General features: G+C 36.2%; 1 protein-coding gene across 1 annotated transcript in view; it reads right to left on the bottom strand.

The window, feature by feature from the left end:
- The window catches only part of ARID1B (AT-rich interaction domain 1B), a 545,654-nt gene that overhangs the window by 481,082 nt on the left and 42,290 nt on the right, over positions 1-22,282 (bottom strand).

Genomic DNA, 22,282 nt, shown 5'->3' with positions numbered 1-22,282 from the left:
CTCCTTTTAGCTTAATAGTATTAAAAAAATGAAGAACACTTCAATGTTTGGTGATTAGCAATACTTTCTGCCTTCAAAGTAGTCTCATAATAATAACAATTTCATTTCAGTCTCAGCCTGCAAGTACCAGTCAAACATTTGTCACTGAGTGAGTTGAAGAGAGTGAGAAAGTTTTTAGACAGAAAAAATTTATATGGTAAGAAAATGTCAAGACTTTCCATAATATATGTGCGTACCAATACAATAGCAAGCCATAATGGAAATCATGAGGCCCCTCTCACTTATAAAGTAAGCTTCCTGCCAGACTTAACAAAATCCAAACTAGACTTTCGTCTTCATTCTCCTTTTAGGACAGTTCACTCACCAAGGCAAAACTGACCTCTGAGATATTGAAAATCAAAATGATTGCACGGAGTCTGATTTTAGCACTTCAATACATAGGACTGTCTCCCCTGCCTACAGGTGAAAAGTGAAAAGAGGCAGTTAAGCAGGGTGATGGAAGGAGCCCTGGACCCAAACTCGAAGTGACTTAATTCTGTGTATCTTTTCTTCATCTGAAGAGATAATAGCATCTCTACCTCCCAGAATTGAAATGAGGAGAAATAATGAGATGATATATATATAAAAGACTTGATAAACTTTAAGGTACAAATATAAGTGCTAACTGTGATGGTGATGATGATGATGATGATGATGATGATAATGGTGACAATCATAAGAAAATGGTCTCCCATATCCTTGATGACAAAGCCAGACTAGAAAGTCTCCTGACTCCCAATCCAGCACTTTTTTTAAATAGGTAATTGCCACCCTGCTAATCATCTCAAAACCTTGATGGCTAATAAGTAACACTAGTTTTTTACCCCCCACCACCATTCGTCATTAGCTTTCCTAGTAAAAAAGCAAGAAAACTGCCAATACAGAAGAGCAGAAAATGTAAGAACCAAGAAAAATTCACATTCTGAATAATCCACTTTTAAACGACTAGGCTTAGCCCATAGAAAAAAAGAGTATTATTACATAATTCAGTTTTAAGTACAAGGTGGTATGGAAGGAGGATTATGTGGAGACAGTGTAGGTAAAGGAATGATACTGTTATTCCTATGTCTTGTCTCAGGACCAATGGGCCTGAGAGTTGGGAAGGGAAAGAGAAACACTGGAAATCACTGAGAAATGAAAGATGTCTCTGATGGGTGAGGAATAAGAAAAGATAAGAGGAAGATAATTATCACCTGAGAGGGGGAATTAAGGAAGGACAGATCAAGATTTTCTGGATCAAAAGGAAAAGGGACTAAGTTTATTAGGTGATTCAGAGAGTATGCCTGGGGATCCAGGGATGAGTCAAAGCAAAACATTCTCTTGACCTATATGAAAAAATGGATCACACAAGAAATTTGGGAAGGCTAGAAATAAGCTAGTGGCCTAACAGAGACCCAACTTGAGAAAACCTGATTAACAGGATATATTTCCAATACAAAATCATCAACTCTCCTTGATGCTCAGCTACCCTATCTTCCCATTCAATCTGGATTAGCCAGGGCACTAGAAAGGTCCGTTTATTTCATTTTAAACAGTACACTACCAAAACAGGTTTAATTAAAACGGAAATTTAAAAATGGGGAAATGCTTGGAATGCCTGTATTTTAGTTTTGCAGATAACAGTGTAGCAATTTCCTCTATCAGTCTCTCTAGACTTGCTTTTTTCTAATCTGGGACATCACTGCTATAAACTTCCATAACCTTATTTAATGTGGAATTAATTTGAACTAATGTTGAATTTCTCAAACTCAAAAACAAAAATCAGTGCACTTTATGAAATACCAACATAATGTTCCTCTGTGAAGACATCAAAATAACTTAAAAATTAATAGCTCAGACATAAAAATAGCGAGGACAAACTGTACAAAACACTTCATTTCAACCATCTCTCCCTATAATATTCTAATAAGTGTCATTTCATAAAATACAAATTTTTTGTGATTTTTCAATATTAAAATGTCTAAAATTAGCATCTCCAACTCTTCTATGTGATCAGTGGCTTTCCAAGAAAAAAAAATCCCCGACATTTCTAGAATAGGTAAAAAACTCAACAAGAACTCCTGAGACCAGTGATGTCTCCTACTCCCAATTCAACCTAAAATCCATTTTTAGCAGTCATTCCTCCTCCAAGGATGCTTCACTTCAAAGCATCACACTAGTCATTTTTAACAAGCTTTCTAAGCAAAAGGTTCATGCTATATTTTTTAAAGAGATCATTAGCATTTCTGATGGTCCTTGAATCTTTCTTTACGCAAATATTTCCAAAACATCTGTTTTTCTAATCTTGATAGCACGGCTTATGACAGCTGTGATTTGAGTTCCAATTTGGTAGAAATAGGCAAGTGGTTTTGAATACCACAGAACACACTGAGAGAAGAGGAGGGATGGCTGGGGTAGAAGCCATTTCAAAGAAACAAAACAAAATATATTACTGTATACATCTCAAAGTACTTTTAAAGAGAGCTCAATTATTGCAAAACCTTAGTCTTCCACAGATCATAGAGATTTGAGAAGAACTATAGAAAGCTCTCTAATCTAATCCTAAACTAACCCAAGATCCCTTTGAGAGAGCATCCTCAACAAATGGACATTTCAAACTCTACGCAGATACCTACTAAGAGAGAAAAAGAGAATGCTACCATCTTATAAAGCAGTCAATCCACTTCTGAACTCCTCTAATTGTTAGGAAGCTTTCCCTTAAATCATTCCTGGCTCTTAATGTTAGCCACCCCGGGTCTGAAATAGAAATAAGTCTAATCCCCCTTCCATATACAAACCATTAAAACATTCTAAAGCTTTATCATGTCTTCACCCACTCTTCTCTTCTCCAGGTTTAATATTTCTCAGGGCCTTCAAAAGATACTGATACTACATTTTTTCCAGTCCTAGCACTATCTGATCATGCTCTTATGATTGTTTTCTGTCCTTTCTAAAACTGTTGCACTGGGCTACAACAGACTACAGTGGAGTCATCTTTTCTTGCTTATGTGAACACTGTTCTTTTCATTGAAAGACTAGGATAGAGAGCATTAGCTTTGTGAAAATAATAACTTAGTTCAAGTGAAGACAATGCCATTCAAAGAAAACAACAATTATAAACTTATGTGTATAACATGAAAAGTCACAGACATCTATAGTCCCTCTAGTCAGTCCCTTCTGAGCTCCTATGACTCCTGTTAACCACCAAAGATCCAATGGGAGGTGAGCCAAGGTAGGGGAAAGGCATGGAGGGAATGCTGGGTGTGTGTGTGTGTGTGTGTGTGTGTCACATTAAACTATAATACTTCTAGGTTAAAACCAACTCACAAAGTATCTCTTCATTGCTTTCAGAGAAATACTACATTTTAAATATTTTGAGCCACTCAGAAAATAAAGAATGGTCAAAAGCACCACAATTTAATAACAACTTAAAGGACCATGCACATTTTTTATGTGAAATTTCACATTTTAATGTGAAAAAGATGAGCCTTGATTTTGGAGAGAAGTGGGAACTCTGCAACTTCCCACAGGCTGCTATACTCCTCTTGTAGTTTTCTCTATTCCCAATATGACCATTTGCAGTTTCTATCCCAAAGCTCTATCCACATAAATGCAAGCTGTGGTTTAAACAACACATAGTCTTCAACAGTTTGGTTTTCCCCTTTGAGACAGTTAGGCCAAACTGAGCTGCCTAGAAGGTTCTGCAAAGGTTTCAGCACTTGATATAAAAAGTGACTTTATCTTTCAAAAAACAGACCACCAAGCTGTATCTAACCATCTACAGAGGATCCTTCTGCATGTCCTCAATAAGAATGGTGAGCACCTCTGGTTAGTATATAGCTAACTTTTATGCCTCTTCTTTTTTTTTCTTAGATTTTTGCAAGGCAATGGGGTTAAGTAGCTTGCCCAAGGCCACACAGCTAGGTAATTATTAAGTGTCTCAGGTGGAATTTGAACTCAGGTACTCTTGACTCCAGGGCCAGTGCAGGGCAGAGATGAGCTGTCTAGACTTTCCACATTAATGAAAGGACAAATCCAGAGCACTCCTCTCCCTGCCCCACTCCCAAAAGCTAAACACTAAACCCTAAGGAATACAAATATAGATAGGAACAAATCTCAAAAAAAGTATGTCGAGGCAACTAGATGGTGCATTGAATAGAGCACCGGCCCTGGAGTCAGGAGTACCTGAGTTCAAATCCAGCCTCAGACACTTAATAATTACCTAGCTGTGTGGCCTTGGGCAAGCCACTTAACCCCATTGCCTTGCAAAAACCTTAAAAAAAAAAAGTATGTCAAATAAAAACAAAATCTGTGCATAGATGTATATTCACTCCATTAGTACAGATTTTAACCCACCCTTGCTTATTCTGTGTTGGGCTTTAAAAAGCATGAAACTAGGGGCGGCCTAGGTGGTGCAGTGGATAAAGCACTGGCCCTGGAGTCAGGAGTACCTGGGTTCAAATCCAGTCTCAGGCACTTAATAATTACCTAGCTGTGTGGCCTTGGGCAAGCCGCTTAACCCCATTTGCCTTGCAAAAAAAAAAAAAAAAAAAAGCATGAAACTGCATTAAGAGTTTGGGGTTACCATATTTATTCCTTCTCCATGACTTTCCATTTACATCCTTCACAAAGTATACGTGGAAAATGTCAGAAGCTTTCCTCGAAATCTGTTGATAATGCTGAGAGTACTAAGGGAACAACCGTCTGGTTCTTTTCTTGCTCCCTACCTTTCCCATTGTTGATTTCTACAATGAGAAGTAATCCTTATACTCTTGAACACAGATCAATTCCTAGAAATATGATATAGAGTTCTTGAGCCTTCCATGTATCTGTCTGTTTCCCTGTTGGATCAACCATAACTTTAACACTCAAAATTTGTGGTACTTTCAAGATTTGCAACCATAGAGTATTACAAAGAGCATTTATATCAAAGTAGGCCAGATGAATTAAAAGAGGGAGAGATCATTTTTATCCCAGTATCAGGGAAGGTTTCTTGAAGGAGATGGTATCTGAGCCAGGCTTTAAAGGAAGGGAAAGATTCAGAAAGAATAGGGGAAATGGGGGAGATGGCAGTTCTTTATAGACAGCGAATGTCACCTGTACCACACGGGTAAAATCTTAGGAAATTTCTTGTATAGTTATTCAAATCTTCCGTAAATGTTTATATCCCTTTCTTCAACTTCAATCATAAGTTTTTTTTTAATGACAAGGATGCTGCAATGCACTAAGATCCAGTGCCCCATGTATTATGCTGTGCATAGGTACTCACTGAATACTTTGAACTGAATACTTCCAAAAGTTAACACTAAGACCCAGAGTTTAAAAATACCTCAATGGACCAATATGAGTCAACTAACACAATAAGGTGTTTTTTTTAACCACATAGAGATATTAGAATGAAAATTTTTAATTCAAATTGTAAAGGCTATAGTTATTAAACCCCAACAACAGTCTGGACAAACTTATGAAAAAAAAAATAAAAAGACTCCAACAATGAGGACTCAGATCACAACATTAGTTTAGTAATATTCTGTTCATTAAAGATAAATTAAAGTCACAAATGGAGAATCACAAAATATTTGTTCTCACTTAAGGAATGTGTTTTTCTCTTATAAAATCAATCATTTAACACCCTAACAGCAACATGAGGGCGATGATCAACCTTGATGGACTCGCTCATTCCGTCAGTGCAACAATCAGGGACAATTTGGGGCTCTCTGACATGGAGAATACCATTTGTATCCAGAGAAAGAACCATGGAGTTTGAACAAAGTTCAAGGACTATTTCCTTTAATTTGGGGGGGGGGGGGGGGGCTGATATCTTATTGTCTGATCTTGCTATCTCTTATACTTTATGTTTCTTCCTTAAGCATATGACTTCTCTCTTATCACACTCAATTTCGATCAATGTACAACATGGAAACAATGTAAAGACTGACAAATTTCTTTCTGTGGGGGGGTAGGGGGAGGGAAGTAAGTTTGGGGGAAAAATTGTAAAACTATATAATTATTAGGAACATAGGAAAGAACACACCTACAACATTAAGCTCATTTGATTTATACTAATAATACAACAGCATTTATTTGATAAAATATCAATATTTGCCTCCCAAATCCAGGATCAAGAGTTTTATTTTGCCGAACCAATGAAAATTAATCAAATTAAGTCAAATAAGGATTTGAAAATATCCAGAGGTCTAAACTTATTCTAAAAAATCCTGCAATGTTTAAGATCATTAATGAAATGAAGGCTCAAATGGAAAACCCAAAATTCAAGACAGGAGAGAAAATGGGGTGGGAGGGGTTGGGGTGGGATATTGGGATTCCAAAAGAAAATGAAAAGTACTGAATGATTAATTTTAAATGAATTAAATATTTAAAATTAAAACTAGTTCTAAATTTAAAAGCAACCTGCAGGGCACAGGATCACAGCAAAGACTATTGCTGGGGAACTCATTGGTACAGTTCCGCAAAGAGCAGGACATATTTAGGACCTTGTCCAATGTAGCACTTACTTGTCCTTCCTACATGCTTCAGATTCCTTCATCTTTTGCAACATGTGGAAGATATCTGTTTATGTTGGGAAATAGTCACACTAAATCAAATAAATAAATAAAGTGATACACAGCATCACAAAAGTTAAAGGGGCCTTACTTAGAATTTGTTTAGTCTAGGGTTCTTATCTTACAGATGGAGAAACTAAAGACCAGAAGAATGGTTAAATTACTAGCCCAATACCACAAACCTAGTTCATATCAAGAGTCCCCACCAGAAGGCAAGATTCCTTAATCTTGGCTCATCATTCACTGTCCCAGAAAAGGAGAAGTTTGAGTCAATCCAGAGAAACTATATTTGCAGAAGAGACAATTGTTAAGAATTAAATTTCAGGAAAAACAAAAAATGTTGGCAATCAGAAAAATAAGCCTAGTTAAGTAAGCATCAACCAGGGACAGAAAGCAAGTGATATTCCAAAGTTTCTGTAGAATTCATAGTAGTCATTTATATTCTGCTTTAAGGTCTATGAAGCCCTTTTAAAATAATTCATATTATCCTATAAACAACTCTAAAAGGATACAGGTATAACTCTCCCCATTTTACAAATGAGAAATCTGAGCCTGAAAGAGGGTAAGTGATTTATTTGCCTCAGATCACAATGCTAATTTATACTTGTTATTGTTTTTATTACTGATTATACTTATAAATCACAGGCACAGAATGGTAACAATGCATACGTAATCTCAAAGAAATGACTTTCCAGCATGGGAGATGAGACATGTAAATATATGCAGATTATATCAAACATTTTCCTGAGCTTCATGGGTTAATATTTATCATCAGTGACGTGCACAAAGAAGAGAATGTTCATATAATTGGGTTAATAAATGGGACAAAAGGCAGGGAGCAACTTGCAAAGAAGAAAATGATTGAAAAAGAACCTCACTGAATTGGAGGCAAGGTAAAAAGAAGGGGGAAAGAGAATGAAAGTTAATGAGGATAAATGCAATAAAAAATAAACCTTTGGAAAAAAACCATCACCGATTCAAGGTGAAAACAAATTATGGACAAATGTAGCCAACAGAAGACGATCTGAAGGTTATAGTGAGTCAGCAGCAATATAGCACTCAGATTTCAAAAAACATGTAGTATAAATTTTCATGAACAGAAGTCAACTACAAGGTAATATGGAAAACAGATGAGGTAGTCCTCATAAGACTCTTTTACTCAAAGAAATCAGAGACTTCATCTGGTATAACATGTTCTACCAAGATGTTCATCTTTGGTCAGAAAGGCAGACTAAATGGCACTCAAGTTCCTTTTTAATTCTAAAATAGTAGAATTCTAGACAAAAGTTCACAAGGCAAAAATTGTTTCCAAGAAATTTGAAGATCTTTTTTTCCCTTTTTCTCTAAGCTTCATTATGGAAATCAATGTTTCTATCTCTACTGGCTTAATTTTAGAGAGAAGACTAAAGCCAAAACACATAACTTTCTTTGTTTTATTGTAAAACTGATCCTTTTAGTTTAAACTTTTGCATACTTCTCATAGATCATAAAAAACTATGAAGCTTGAGTGCTTAAAGTACGCTGGTTTATGGTTGTGTTTACATATTTTAAAAAAATTATTCTCAAAGTAAATTAAATTAGTATAATTTGAATTATTTTCTATCCAAATAAATTCTATTTTTAAATAGGACATATTAAAGAATATTGTGATAATTTTGTGAAAAGACAAATTATATACTATTTATTTTTAGTCCATAAATGAAAGAACTTCATTTCTCTCATAGTAGACTCAAAAATAAGTATTAGTCAGTTAGGATACAAGTAATTATTAAGTGTCTACAATGTGCCAGAACCTGCCCAAGGGACTAGAAAGACCAATAAAAGGAGGAAAAAAAAAAGGTATTGGCTCTCATAGAGCTCACAGTCTAGTGGGGAAAATAACTTGAACAATTACATGTAAACAAGACACACAGGAGATATAGTAGAAATAATCAAAAGAGAGAAGGCACTAGTATTAAAAGGAACTGAAAAGTTGCAATTTGAAGAAAGCCAGAAGGTGAAGAAGAATAAAAAGAACAGTGTGGTAGCCAGGAGGCAAAGCCAGTGAAAATAGTCATTCAGAAATCATAAGGAAGCCAATATTTGCTTTTTTAATATATTCAAGCTTTAAGAGTAAGATAAGGTAAAAGAAGACTAGAAATGTAAAAGATCAGGTTATAAAGAGTTTTAAATGCCAAAGAAAGGACATTATGTTTAACAGAAAGTCATTAGGAGATGTTGGAGGACAGTGGATTTGGACAGCTAAGAAGAGGATGAACTAGAGTGGAGAGGAACTTAAGACAAGAGACCAACCTGCAGGTAAAACAGCCCAGACACGATAAGATGACAGCCCACATCAACCTAGTGTCCCAAGATAGAAAGCTCACACATTTACAAGAACCTACTATGTTCCAAGAAACCATGCTAAGGATTTCAAAAAAAGGAAAAACACAGTCCCTACCCTCAAGGAGCTTACAATCTAAAGAGTTTGTCATCTTATGTGAGAGATGTTTCAACAGGACTTTCAACAATCAGTGGGCTGGAGGAAAGCGGAAGGAGGAAAATAATCAAGAGTTGAGGATGATTCCCATGTGAGCCTATGGAAAAGATGGGTATTTTATACCACAGATCTATTGAAATTCATTCAATTCAACACTTATTAAAAACTTACTGGGGCAGCTAGGTAACACAGTGTATAGGTAGAGCACCGGCCCTGGAGTCAGGCATACCTGAGTTCAAATCTGGCCTCAGACACTTAATAATAGCCTATCTGTGTGACCTTGGACAAGTCACTTTAACTCCACTGCCTTGCAAAAACAAAAAACAAAAAACCTGCTACATACAGAACCCTCTGGGAAGAGGAAAAAAAGGTAAAGTTGATAGAAAATACAGTACCTGCCCCTGCTGTATGAGAGCCAATATATAAATAAATAAAAATTCAAAATATCAATATGTGTTTTGTCACACAGTATTTTCAATTCAAGAAACCTGGATAAAAATGCAGGCTCTGAACCACCTTCATTCTAATGGCTTTCTTCTACTGTTTATCTCCAACTCATCTTGAATAAAGTTTCTTTAAACACAGTTGTTTTCATGTTGTCTCACCCATTAGATTGTGAGCCAGTGAATGTCTTCTTTGCCTTTCTTTGTATCCTCACCTCTTGGGATCACAGCAGGAGTTTAATACATGCTTACTGACCAACTGCAGATTTAATGCAACCAAAAGTAGCACTTCTTTGGTATAGGCCATTTGGTCAACATTCAAACACTAAAGTACTCCTTTACTGATATCAGGGCAAAAATCCCTATGATCACCTGAAGACTTCCCATGCCATCAAGAGAGTTCAAATTCTTGTAACACAAAATTTCTACTGTTAAAACAAGTAAATCAGGGAATAGGGTTCTTACAGAAGTTTTTGCATAATAATATTATTGCAAGAGGCCACAAAAATCTCTATGCTTCTTAAAGGTAAAAGTTGAAATGTGAAAGGAAAAAAGATGAATTAGTCACCTGGTCACTTTTCCCTAAGTTTTTGTTTTACTGCTTTTTTAAACTGTTTTGTACAGTTAAACTATAAAAAAAGAAATATTCATTGGTTAAAGAGAAGAGTAAGCTCAATAATTCTACAGTTGCTGAAACCCTCCAGGCAAACTCTTGCTATTAACATCATAAATCTCATTTGGTAACCCACCTCCCACCAAAAAAAAAACCAAACTGACAACATCTTAACAAACAATTTCACTATTAACAAGTATCCTCTGTCATGACTGAATACCATAATATTACAGTTCTAGGATCAGTCAAATTAGCAGGAGGAGAATTCACATATACACGTTTCATCATCTTTCCACAAGCAATGAAAAACATAATTGGTCACCTCAATTTGCAGTGCTCAAAATGAGTAAGCATTTGTGTTAAAACTGAAATACCCTGAAGATAATCAGAGATTATGCACCTATACTTACTGTGGAAGATGAGAAAAATAGATAAATGCTATTAAGAATTCATAAATAGGGGCAGCTAGGTGGCACAGTGGATAAAACACCAGCCCTGGAGTCAGGAGCACCTGGGTTCAAATCCAATCTCAAACACTTAATAATTACCTAGCTGTGTGGCCTTGGGCAAGCCACTTAACCCCATCTGCCTTGCAAAAAAATAAAACTTAAAAAAAACTAAAAAAAAAAGAATTCATAAATAAACATGTGTGTATGTCTGTATGAATTTATATGCACACATACACATTACACCTATATTCGCATAGATAACTGCATTTCAAGATAATCGGTATCATCCTATGTATTTATATACATGAACTTTTACTTTTAATGTGTGTGTGTGTGCAGATAGATATAAGACTGGTAACTGCATTTCAAGATAATTGATTCTCTTTATACTGTCATGTATTTAATTTTACGTATTTAAAAACATCTTTCTGAGAATGGGCCCCTGGGTTTTACCAGAATGCCAAAGGGGTTGACACCCACAGGTTTTCAAAGCACTCTGCCTATGTCCCACTCTTTATATTTATGATATATGATATGATATGATATGATATGATATGATATGATATGATATGATATGATATGATATTATAAAGAGCTCTAGCAGGTTTCCACATTGGAAAGTTTAAAACAAAGACCATCATAAGGCCACTGTCCACTCAATTCCTTGGCCACAGCAACAATGTAAAACACAAAATAGGTTTTAACATTTTTTATGGTCTTTTTCCATTTCCCATAGTAATGGTGGTGAAGGAAGCTATGAATCAGTTTTTAGACCATCTGTAAAAATTAACAACCAATAGTTCTCCAAATGCAACATCCTTGTCCAATCACTAAAAGATCAACAGGACAAAAATCAAATCAGAGGAGCAGAGATACAAGAGCTGAAAGTCAGGAGGCCATGGAGTCAGAACCCTTTATTTTAGAAGGAAAGGAGGCTCAGAGACTTTAAAGTGACTTGCCCAAGGTCACACAGGTAATATTGGCAGGTCTGCTGCTAATCTGAAACATGGTCCCCTGATGACAATATCAATTCTCTTTCCACTCGCCATGCAGGTTCCCAACAATGACATTCCTACTTTAAGTGAAACCAAGGAAACTGTGGCTAAATGGAAAGATGGCTCATAGGTTCTCCTCAGAGAAACATAACAAATAAAGAAGTTGGCTGAGTTGGTTTTATCATCTTTCCACAAGCAAAGAAAAACATTTCATGGGATACTTGGTCACCTCAATTTGCAATGCTCAAAATGAGTGAGCATTTGTGTTAAAAATGAAACACCCTGAAGATAATCGTGCACCTACCTAGACTTAATGTGGAAGATGAGAAAACAGAGAAATGCTATTAAGAATTTAGGAATGGTGGGGCAGCTAGGTGGCATAAGATAAAGCACTGGCCTTGGAGTCAGGAGTACCTGGGTTCAAATCTGGTCTCAGACACTTAAATAATTACCTAGCTGTGTGGCCTTGGGCAAGCCACTTAACCCCATTTGCCTTGCTTTAAAAAACCTAAAAAACAAAACAAAACAAAAAATTTAGGAACAGTTAAGTGGTGTAGTGGACACAGTGAGAAGCCATTAGTCAGACTCCTCTTCCAGAATTCAATTCTGGTCCCACTACTAGTTATGTGATCCCAGTCAACTCACTTCACCCTCTTTGCCTCAGTTTCCTTACCTGTAAAGTGAGCGAAAAAGAAGGAAAAGGTAAACCACTGCAATATTTTTGCCAAGAAAACCCCAAATGGGGTTACCAAGACCCTCAAAAAACCCCAAATGACATGACTGAACAACAGTTGAAAATTTAAGGACTTTCCAATCTAAAGAATATACTTTAATATTCAGTGATTTCTGTGTGTGCTTTAATATTCCTCCTCATCTCTACTTAATCTCAGATAAAATCCCACTTCTATAAGAAGATTTTCCGAACTCTTAATGCTACTGCTGCTGCCTTCCTACTACTGATCATTTCCAATTTATTCTGCATATAGCTCATTTTTACATAGCTGTTACATGTTGTCTCCCCCCCCATTCAATTGAAAGCAAGGACAGTCTTTTATCTTTTGGGGGGCAAAAGGAGGCAAGATACTCCCAGGACTTAACACATTGCCTAACAGAGAAGACACAGTAAATGTTTGACTAAACAGAGAGGAAGAAGGCAAAAAATATTGGAAAACTTCAGGATTAAGAAAAGAAATCAAAGCTGGTAGACTACATAAAAACCTCACAATTTTATCTTCTGAATATTTTCTAAAAGAAGTAAGAGGGGCAGCTGGATAGAGCACCAACCCTGGAGTCAGGAGGACTTGAATTCAAATCCAGCCTCAAGCACTTAATAATTACCTAGCTGTGTGATCTTGGACAAGTCACTTAAGGCATTGCCTTGCAAACAAAAAAACAAAAAACAAAAAAACAAAAACAAAAAACAAACAAAAGAAGCCAGGGAAGAAGCAATGGACTTGGCTAGCATTAAAAAAAAAAAAAATCAAACTGGCTTCATCTTAATAAACAAGAAGCAACTGGTTGCCAATACAGAAATCTTTACCAAATCAGTTTTTCCGGTGCAATCAGACCACTGACTTAGAATAAAGGCTGATACCATACTGAAAAGGGGGAAAAAATTCATTTGTGTTTCTGTACCTGATTTTCTCATGCATAAAATGAAGGAGTTGGACTAGATGGCCACTAAGGTTCCTTCCAGGTCTAAATCAATGATACTATGGATCGTAAGAATAAAAATGAAAAGAAAATTGGACACATGATAATCTTCAAGATTATATGCATATCAAACTATTAATACTCAAAAAATGAGAAATAGAAAAAGAAACAGACAACAGTTTACCAAGTTTTGTGAAAGTTTAATCAATGTATAGCAATCACACAAGAAGGTTAAAAGAACCTACAAGCTGCTTCTGCTAAGAAAATACTTTATTTCCTTGACAAATGGAGAGATATGGAAGCCTAGGGCAGCATCAGTATGGAATATAAGCTCATTTGTAAAATCTTATAGAAAAAGAAGATAAAAGATTACAATCATTCTCACCCATAAAACAGCAAGTAAGTAGTAGATGGAAAAATGACTATAGAATGCTTGGCAGAAGATCTAATTTATTAAGATCATTTCAAGCACATTTAGGGATAAAATGAGAAGAAAAAACAGGAAGAGAAAGATCTGTCAAAATTTATACAACACATTATATTCCCCTGGGTTCAACCTGTTCTTCTGACATTTATTAGTTTTGGGATCACGGGCAAGTCACTTAGGTGAAGATTCAAGGAAGTACTCATATGACTGAGATCAGCCAGTAATAGATGTATTCAAATAAATATATGTTGCTGGATTCTCGCAATTAAATTCACCAAGTATTTTTAAATATATCTACCATGAGCAAGGTACTTTGTTGGATACTAGGAAATACAAAAGCAAAATTGAAAAAGAAAATAATAATCCTTCATCTCAGGAGACTTAAGTGCTATTAGGAAATACAAGGTAGGGGTGGCTACATAGTGCAGAGAATAGAGCACCAGCCCTGGAGTCATCTGAACTCACACACTTTATAATTATCTAGCTGTGTGGTCTTGGGCAAGCCACTTAACCCCACTGCCTTGCAAAAAACTAAAAAGAAATACTAAAATACTAAAAATACTAAAAAACTAAAAAGAAAAATTTGAATACAGAGACTACTAACTAGAGAAATCAAATTGTATAGTTGGAGTAGAACCTAGATTAGGCTTTGAAAGAAACTATGGATTTTAAACATTAAAGGCAGAAATAAACAATAGTATGGATAAAAGACTAAAGAAAAACACTAGATTGTAGTAGGGTTTTTGCCTTTAATGAATAACATGCCCATGGCAAATCTATTCATTTCTCTCTAAAATTTAACTTCCTCCTCTAAAAAGGCACAATGGTGTAGGACAAGTGCTGGACATGAAGTCAGAACATTTTACCTCTAATATATGAGCACATGCAAAGTACCAGTTAATTTCACCAATTTTCCATTTCTTCATCCATAAAATGGGTATAGCAATACCTGTTGACCTTCCCATGGCCAATATAAGATAACATGAGATAATATTTGCAGACCTGAAGTCCCTATATGAATGTCTGCTGTCATCATCATCTATAACATAGATGACTCTGAAGCAGTGTCAATGATTTTCAACAGAGATGGCAGGAAGAGGTAGGCCAGTCAAGCAGTTAGAACAAAGTATAATTAGTAGACAATTAGCATGCTCCACTAGTATCCACACAATGTCAATGAAAAATGAACCCTTACGGGTAATTTACAAGAAAATATAAGATTCTCGATGGACTGTCATATGCATCAATACAAAAATCTAGTCTAACAAACTTGACAAGTATCCATAACATGGAGAAGTTAGATGATTCCATAGAGATCATGAAGCTTAATATTTGACAGATGAAGGGACAGAAGTTCAGAGAAGTTCAACAACTTAAGGTTTGAAGACTAGATTTAAAAGCAGGTTTTCAAACACGAAGCAGAGGTAAGATTCCAGTCCACTTTCCAACCTTAATTCTTGCTGATTGGTTCCTTGCCTCAAGTTTGTCCCCACTCCAAGGCAACTTCATCTTCATAGAGCATATATTGACTGTCCTGACTGTGATTATTCATTTCATTCAACAATCATCAGTGCATTTTTTACTTTTCTTCAGGCCAAAGGAGTACTTTTTTTGTAAATTCTCTGGTTCCCTCCAACCTACCCCAGAAGCCTTCTCTTCCTCTTTCCACTTCTCTACCCCCATTTTTAAAATAAAAGACCAAGATCCAACATAAAGCCCTCTGTCTGGCTCTTAAAGCCCTTCTTTTCTGGTCCTTTCCTACCTTTCCAGGGTTCTTACACCTTATTCTCCACCAAGTGGTCTGTGATCCAGAAATATCACACATTCTCTCTCTCTCTCCTGTTCAACCGGCTCCCCCATTCATTTTTTTTACTAGACTTGATAAGCATCCAAAGAATACAAACATACTAGAGATATCCTTTTACAATTCTCCCTTCTGGGACACTAAGTTACAGTACCACAAAGATTATGAAACAAAAGAATAAGGAAAAGCCAAAGGGCAATATTACTGAGCATAAAAATAAATTATCAAGAATGAACTAAATGGGGGCAGCTAGGTGGTGCAGTGGATAGATCACGGGCCCTGGAGTCAGGAGGACCTGAGTTCAAATCCCACCTCAGACACTTAATAATTACCTAGCTGTGTGGTCTTGGACAAGCCACTTAACCCCATTGCCTTGCAAAAAAAAAAAAAAAAAAAAGAATGCACTAAATTAAGGTAGGAATTCAAAGAAAGAAAAGCCAAGTGAAGCAACATCCCCCCGGCATCCTGAGCTATACTCCTCCATGCACTGAATTTTTTCTGAATTTATTATTTCAAAGAAATAGCACACAAAACGTGGAGTTCTTAGAAATGTTAAAGAAATCTATTTCCTGCTCTATTAAAGTTATCCCTCCAAACACTGATACTTTCAATGAATATTGCAGGTCAATTCCATTACCTCTAATGTTCTTTAAGTTATATTATGGTAATAGCTAAAATATCCGGTATTCAATATTAAGTAGGTTTAGTTAGTAAAATAGTCAAAGAATGAATAACATGACTAATATGAAAATGGCTTTGCTCTCATAGCAACTGGATCAGAAACCTAAAAAGAAATATATATATATATTACATATACAAACCCACAGCTTACCTGTATATTTTTTCCATTCAAGTAATGGATCTATATGGTTAAGATGGTAACAACCACAAAAAAAGTATGCTGGTCATATATCCTTAGCATTTACAGCAAATTATTAATCAAGTCCCACCTGAAACAATTTGTTAAATTGATTTTAATCACTGGGCCTCTCATGTGAAGCTTTGTATAATCAGCATTTCATTTACAAAATTAATTGCCTGATTGATTCTCGGGAGGCAGTGGCTGTCATGGCACTGCTGTCATAACTTTTGAGTAGGGGTGTCACAACATGAAATTCTGACAGTATGAAAAGCACTGCTATTTTAAAAATGGGGGTAGAGAAAGTGGGAAGAGGAGGAGGAAGGCTACTGAGGTGGGGTGGAGGGAACCAGAGAATTTACAAAAAAAATACTCCTTTGGCCTGAAGGAAAGTAAAAAAGCATTCAATCATTAGCCTGGTTCCAACACTTCGGCAAAATTAATTTACTAAAACTAGGACCATGAAGGAGTCTGAGTGTCCCAACATAATAACCAGAATGAAACTGATAAAACATGAACACATCCAGCAACAGACCTAAATTTTAATATATGCTAAAAAAATACAGATCAGATAAAACTCAGTAACAGATTAGGGTGACAATCTACTTCCAGCTACTTTAATTTCTCAACCTCTTCCCTTAAAATTTTTTCTAAAAAAAATTAAGAGTCATAATCTAAAATCTTCCTGAGTTTGATTTTAAAAAGTCATCAAGAGGGGTAGCTAGGTGGCGCAGTGGATAAAGCACTGGCCCTGGAGTCAGGAGTACCTGGGTTCAAATCCGGTCTCAGACACTTAGTAATTACTTAGCTGTGTGGTCTTGGGCAAGACACTAAACCCCTTTGCCTTGCAAAAATCTAAAAAAAAAAAAAAAAAAAAAAAAAAAGTCATCAAGTTATACCCATTTTGAGCATATACAAACTTGTTATTGGCTTCACTGTCCAAAGGTAAAAGTAGTTGTACTCAACTAAGGAAGAAAAGTATTTTGTCAACTTGGAATTATGTAAGAAAAATTAATAAATTGCTCATTCCTTTGATCCAAAGATTTTGGAATTTATTAAAAGAAAAAAAGAAAAATGATTTCAAAAATATTCAGAGCAGCACTATTCGCAATAAACATTAAAGTAGAAATAAAGTACCTACTGAGGAATGGAAAAATTGGTTTATGAAGATAATGAAATATTGTTTAATCGTTTCAGTCATATACCACTCTGTGACCTCTTTTGGAGTTTTCTTAACAATGACTCTGGAATAGTTTGCCATTTCCTTCTCCAGATCATATTACACACGGGAAACAGGCAAACAGAGTCAAGTGACTTTGCTTAGGGTCACAAATCTGAGGTCAGATTTGAACTCAGGAACTATAACTTCTGGACTGGCACTCTATCCACTGTGCCACCAAGCTTAGTGACAAATATTAAAAATTCAGAGAAACATAGGAAGACTTGTATAAGAGAAAAGGAAAAACAAAACAATATACAGGATTACCATACAGATTAATTCAAATAAAAGTACCAAACTATGATCAAATACAAAGCTTATAAGTACTCCTATCAAATATAAGTACTCCTGTCAAATTTAAAGAATTCCTAATTTCTATCAAAATAGCTATTTTCTAGTAAATGTGGAAGGGAGAGAGATGAGAAGTGCTTAGAAATGTCCCCTGTGTAGAAATAAAATGCAATAATAATTTTTTTTAATGGCAGAGAAAAAAATGGGAGAATAAGTTTCCGGAACTAGAAAGCTAATAGTTCCACCATATGTTCTGTGAGCTTGTCAGAGAACATGTTCAGTTCTGGGTGTTACATTTTAAGGGCACTGATAAGTTGTAAAGTATTCTGAGTGATATCATGAGATCATTTCATATATCAGGATCAACTGAAAAATAGGGATTTTTGTAGCCTGGAAAAGAAGGGGCATAACAGATCCTGAAGTCTTAGAATTAAGTGCTATCATGTGAAAAAGGCATTATTTGTCATTCAAAGGACAGAAGTAGGAAAAATAGATGAGAAATTAAAAACAATTAGCCTTATGTTGGTGTAAGGAAAAATTTCCAATCTCCATCATCATTAGCATTTAGATAATACTTAAATGTTTGATGAGTACTCGACACAGCCAACTCATCTGATCCACTGAACAACTTGTGGGGTAGGTCTACTAATTAGGATCCCCATTTTACAAATGAGGAAGGAAACTGAGGCTTTATGTGACTTTGCCAGAGTCAAAAAAGCTAACAGTCCAAGGTAGAATTTACACTCACATCTTCCTAACTACATGTCTAACATTCTTGCTCCTTTATCTAGCAACCTCAAACCAGAGATATCCAAAAGTAGAAAAAGGCTGCCTTGGTGCCTTGGTGGGTGGGGACTGGGGGGGGGGGGGGGGGGGGGGGGGGGGTGTCACAGTATTCTCACTGAAAATTTTCAAGCAATAGTTAGATGACAATTTGTAGGGACAATTATTCAGATAGAAGGCTAAGACTTGATGTCAGGAAAACCTGAGTTCAAATGTGACTTTATTCAGTTTCTAGCTGCACAACCATGGGGAAGTCATTTATTTGCCTTCATCTTTCCTCCTCCGTAAAATGGGGATAATACCACTTCTCTTGCAGAGTAGAGTTATCAAATGAGATAATAATTGTTGGGTACTTGTGTCTGACAAAGAGTAAACATTATATAAATGCTAGCTATTACTGTTGAGTTTTTTATGGGGGGGGTTTCTTATTCAAATACAGTTTGGACTTCAAATTTCTTTCAACACAGAAATTCTACACTTTTTGGATCTCTCTGAGAAGCAATTGCTATTTACCCATTTTTAGAGATAGAGAAAATGAAGCAAATTGGTTCAACAATTTGCCCAGACACACAGCTAAGTTGGTATGCTTCCATCAAATTTATTTATTTAATTTTGGTGTTCATGTCACAACTTTCTCCTTAGAATGTAAATTTCCTGAGGCAAAAGATGATGTCATCTCTAAGTTTCATATCCCCAATAATTCTTCTCAAAAGAAATATCCATGCAGATGATGAACACTTGTGAATAACAGAAAAAGCTGTCCATTTACATATCTTACTCTCTGAAAGTCACAGTAAACAGTCAGTAAATGTGGTTCAGAATCAAATAGGAGGAACAGAATGGGTAGGTTTGCCTTTGAGAAGTGATCTATTATTTTTAATGACCTCCAAGTTTCTCCTTAAAACCTAGGTCCATACTTGTCAACTTTAATATTTTTTCTGGTGATGCTGTTACAGCTACAAGTCACAAAATACACACCAGTCTCCAAAAGATCAAAGCTGCAAATCACCCCAAGGGTAATGGAAAAGCACATGATGGGAATGATTAAGGCTGAAACAGGTTGTCAATGTGGAGTAACTTACACGCTCCATTGGACACCTATGTAAAGACAAGGAGGTCCAGGGGAAAGCTCCCAGCCCACTGACATGGCCCCTAAGGGAAGATCTGTGAGAGGCTATTGAGCAGAACTCATAGAATGAAAGGCATACCTGAGTTGTAATTGGTACCATTGGAGAAATTATCCTTATCAAATGAGATCAATGATCCATTGAAATAAGCAGCTGTGTGGAGCAAGAGATACAACACTGGACTTCGACTCAGGGAAATTCGAGTTCAAATACCACCTCAGACATCCCCTAGCTGTGTGACTCTGGGCAAGTCCCCTAGTTCCCCAAGGTTGTTATAAGAATAAAATAGAGATGGTTAGTGTTATAAAAACACTGGTTAGCTTTTAAAAACCAAAATGACCCCTGTACTAAACACCTCTTACACAGAGGCAGCTTAATAAATACTTACTAAATTAATATTTTAATAATGATGCATTTAGTTAAATGTATATATATTTTTAATTAGATTACTATGTTAGGTTACTCATTAAGAAGTCGAGGGGGAAGGGGAGAGAGAAAAATATGGATCTCACAACTTCACCAAAAAATGATTGCTGAAAACTATCTTTGCATGTAGTTGGAAAAAATAAATAAAATGCATTTTTAATGATATTTTGTTTTGTCTCCCATAAAAAATGACATTATAAAGGGGGGGGATAAAAGCATAACATGTAAGATAGGATTAACTTTGGTTATTTTGAGGGACAAAAAAAGGTTTATTTAAGTATTGCTTTGGTCAGAAGAAGATTGGGGTGGCAGAGAGAGAGTGAGTGAGAGAGAGAGAGAGAGAGAGAGAGAGAGAGAGAGAGAGAGAGAGAGAAGCAGCAGCTACATCAGAAGCAACAGTAGCCACCAAGAAGGAAAAAGTAGTAAGGTAGGATATGGGGCATGAGCTTATTTGGGGGGATCCTACTCCCCAAGAGTGGGCTGGGCTCCAACAGGTCATACATAAAGGATTACTTTTAAATGACCGTGCCCCAAATGTCAATCACTACCAAAATCACATTTGCATAGAACTCTTCAAAGAATACCATTTTTAAAATTTTACCCTGTATTTGCTTTAAAAAAAAAAAACAGTGCTCAAAGACCTCAGAAACAGAGGATGTTTCCTAGGTTTTTCAAAGAGATACTCAAATCCTGGAGCTCAGGCTCTATAACCCACATCCTACAAATTTTGAATTTCACAAAAGCAGGGAGTAGCCAAAAAAAAATGTAGCTCACTAGAAAGAGCAGAAGTAGAACAATTAACATTAGTAAGGAAGGTGACTCCATTAAAGCAGGCCCCATTCACTGCAATCCAGTTCCAAAGAGCCTCCTTTAAATGGGTCATTCTGAATTTAAAAGAGGCATCCTCAGGAGATCAACTCCCATTACCAACCTTTCAAGAAGAATTCAGATGCCTATGCCTGGTGTTCCTTGGAAAGAAAGTTCACCTTACAAACTTGCCCTATAATCTTCTACAGTGAGTGAGAGGTGTTTGTATCTGGCAGCTTTGCCAAGGGAGCCAGTGGTCTTATTTCAGTTCTTTTTCTGCGCAAATGTGTTGAATCCCTTGCTGGCAGTTGAAGATAAAAAAAAAAACTAAGGATTAAGTGAGCACGAAGACAGATTCCTTCTGAGGAGATGTGGCCACAAAGGTGGTACCTTTCTAAGTGGATCTTATTCTTAACCTCTTTTGGCCTCACTTTGCTCACTGACAAAATGAGGTTAATGAGCCCTGACTTCTGCTTTACCTCATAGGGAATTCTAGAAGAATTGATGAGATTTCCACAAAGTGCTTTGAGTTCCTGAGAAAAAGGCATTTTACATAAACAGAATACTTTGCTGTTATTATGACTATCTCAGCTACTCCCATACCTAGCAATTGGTCTATGGCTACAATTCAGTTTCAAGTAGTTTTTTGAATACAAAATGAGTTTTTTTTCCCCCTGGAGGCAATCAGGGTTAAGTGATTTGCCCTAGGTCACAAAACTAGATATCAATTTAGCATTTTTTTATACAAAACAGTGTTTTTTTAAAACAAAGTTAAGTGACTTGCCCAGGGTCACAGAGCTACTAAGTGTCAAAGGTTGGATTTGAACTCAGATCCTCCAGTCCCTAAGGGCCGGTGCTCTATCCACTTCACTAGGCTGCCCCAAAATAGCTCTTTAAGGGAAAAGAGTTAAATGTCATTTAAAAAAAAAATGTAAGAGATAAACAGCAAAAAAACTTCTTAATATCAACTCACTTGATTTCTTACTAAAACAGAATTATTAAATGATTAAGTATGGGGAAGACTTTACTGAGAGGTTAAAAGAATTTTTTCTGAGGTCCCTTAAGTCTTGTTCAGGGACAGATTACAGAAATAATGGAAGCAAGATGGCAATGCTATCAAGAATACTTGATCTATGTAATGGACAATGCCATCCACCACATCCAGATTAAAAACTATGGAGTCTGGAGGTCGTCTGGGTGGCGCAGTGGATAGAGCACCGGCTCTGGAGTCCAGAGTACCTGAGTTCAAATCCGGCCTCAGACACTTAATAATTACCTAGCGGTGTGGCCTTGGGCAAGCCATTAACCCTACTGCCTTGAAAAAAA

This window comes from Macrotis lagotis, chromosome 5, assembly GCF_037893015.1.
Source record: "Macrotis lagotis isolate mMagLag1 chromosome 5, bilby.v1.9.chrom.fasta, whole genome shotgun sequence".
NCBI classification, from domain to species: Eukaryota; Metazoa; Chordata; class Mammalia; order Peramelemorphia; family Peramelidae; genus Macrotis; species Macrotis lagotis.
The sequence above is the reverse complement of the archived record's forward strand: the minus strand, read 5'-3'. Positions and strand labels throughout refer to the sequence as shown.